This window comes from Borostomias antarcticus, assembly GCF_949987555.1.
Source record: "Borostomias antarcticus genome assembly, contig: scaffold_141, whole genome shotgun sequence".
NCBI lineage: Eukaryota > Metazoa > Chordata > Actinopteri > Stomiiformes > Stomiidae > Borostomias > Borostomias antarcticus.
Genome location: NW_028176521.1, coordinates 142,496 through 144,995, shown reverse-complemented (window position 1 = coordinate 144,995; position 2,500 = coordinate 142,496).

Genomic DNA, 2,500 nt, shown 5'->3' with positions numbered 1-2,500 from the left:
CAGCCCGCTTCCCAGGGTCCATGCAGTGCACAGGGTGTGTGTGTGGTGCGCGTGTGCGTGTGCATGCGTGCGTGCGTGTGCGTGTGTGTGTGCGTGTGTGTGTGTGTGTGTTTGTGTGTGTGTGTGAAAGAGAGAGGGAGAGGCCTCCATGTGGAGGAATGTGAACAGCTGGAGGCGTGTGTGGGACAGGAAAGGCGGGTACGGGGGTGGCGGAGGGCATGGGGGGCACGGGGGGGGGGGGGGGGCTGTGGGAACCCAGAGAGGAGCAGAGAAGGGGCTGCTGGGTAATTAAGGAGGTTCTTCCCACATGAGGCAATGGATGCTTCCCAGGGGGACAAGAGGCTTAGAGATAATCAGATACAGCCTCCCTCTCTCACTGTGTGTGTGTGTGTGTGTGTGTGCGTGTGTGTGTGTGTGTGTGTGCGTGCGTGTGTGTGTGTGTGTGTGTGTGCTCTCAGCTGCTGTCTTTCATTCATCTGTCATTCTGTCTTTTACTTACTCAGCTCTATCACTCTCCCCTCTCTCTTCCTCCTCCTCCTCTCTCTTCCTCCTCCTCTCTCTCTCTCTCTCTCTCTCTCTTTCTCTGTCCCTCCTGTCTCCCTCCATACTGTCCCTGTCTCCATGTCTCCCCCATAATGTCCCTGTCTCCCCCATAATGTCCCTGTCTTGCACACCAGCAGAGGGCAGTTGAGATTTCTCATGAACCTGCACTGCTTACTTCACCGCCTGGGTGTGATTTTTTGTCTTTGACATGTTGTACGACCCTGGTCTCACCAGAGTAACCCTTAGGAACTTGGGGGACGGGGACGGGGGGGTGTGTGAACCCTGTGGGTGGCCCTCTCATCCCTCCCTCGTCCGCTGTCCCCTTCTCTCCATCCCTCCTCATCCATCAAGCATTCCTCTTGTCCTCTGTTTCACATGCTTAGAGGGGATCTGCCCAGGGGGGCGATCTGGCCTTCCACTCCATCCTTAACTCCCTCTTCAGCGCTCTGTTCTTCTTCTTCTTCTTCTTCTTCTTCTTCTTCTTCTTCTTCTTCTTCTTCTTCTTCTTCTTCTTCTTCTTCTGGAATATGTAGAGAGTGGGTCGTATGCCCACCTCCCTTGTTCTCTGTAAAGCGCATTGTGTTGCCTCTGGGTATGAAGTGCGCTATACAAATAAAGCTTTGATTGATTGATTGATTGATTGATTCTTCTTCTTCTTCTTCTTCTTCTTCTTCTTCTTCTTCTTCTTCTTCTTCTTCTTCTTCTTCTTCTTCTTCTTCTTCTTCTCTCCTCTCTTGGACCATGTCAGTCCATACAGACGTATGTCTCACATCCTGTCTCAGCTCAGTGAGGTCATGTATACTGGAAGCTGCCCATGGGCCGTGCATGTAGCAGCTTGATGCTGTGTCTAATCAGGAGGCGTTTCTGAGACCTGCTGTTAGGGCGTGTTATCTGGGTGTGTAATGAGCCTGACGGATAATATGATCGACCAGGACAGCTTTCTTCACATCACACTAGCTGACGCAACATTCGGTCAATTTATATTGAACATCAGCACATATTCAAGCACATGCAACCCACAGAGCTTGACAGAATGAATACAGATCATTTAAAAAGTACAAATAAAACAGAAAATACCTAATTAAAAGCAATACATAATTAAAAACAGTTAAGAATAAAAAAAATAAAAAAAAGTTAAATACAATATAAATGAAACTACCTGATGAAAGCTAGTTTAAAAAGGTATATCTTAAGATCGCTTAAACATGTCCACAGTTTCAGCCATTAATACTGTAGGTTCATGTATGTGTGACATGTGATGTGTTGTCCTCCTCTGTTTCTATGTATAGAGTTGATTTGTGCAGCAAACGAGTCCAAGACAAATTTCCCTGAGGGGACAATAAAGTATATTCTATTATTATTGGGTAATTATTGGGGGTCACCTAAATATCGAGCTGCGAGTCATCTGCGTAGCTATGATAGCTAATATTGTCCCTCCTAATGACATCGCCAAAGGGGTAACATACAGTATATAAACGGAAAAGTAAGGGCCCTAAAATTGATCCTTGAGGGACTCCATAATTATAGAAGTGTTTTTTTTTTAGCTGTGGTCACCAAGGGGAGACAAAAGAAGCTGACCCAGTTCTCAAGTTTTCTTATAAAGATATCATGATCTACAGCGTCAAAAGCTGCGCTCAGGTCCAGAAGGACGAGAACAGAGAGCATTTTGGAGAAAAGATCACAAATGAGTATCTAGAAAGTCATTCCACTGTTTGAATACAATTTTTCCAGAATCTTACTTAAAAAGGGAAGGTTGGAGTTTGATCTAAAATGACAGGACTGAAGAGTCTGTTATTTTTCTTCAGAAGGGATTTTACCAGGGTAAGTTTTAAGTACATGTAATCTGGTAACAGTTAGCAATAGCTAGTGTCCTCAGACAGAGTTAAAAATAGTCTTGGCATGGTGGGAATAGGATCAAGACGGCAAGTTAAGACTTAAGTTGTGACACTACTTAGTC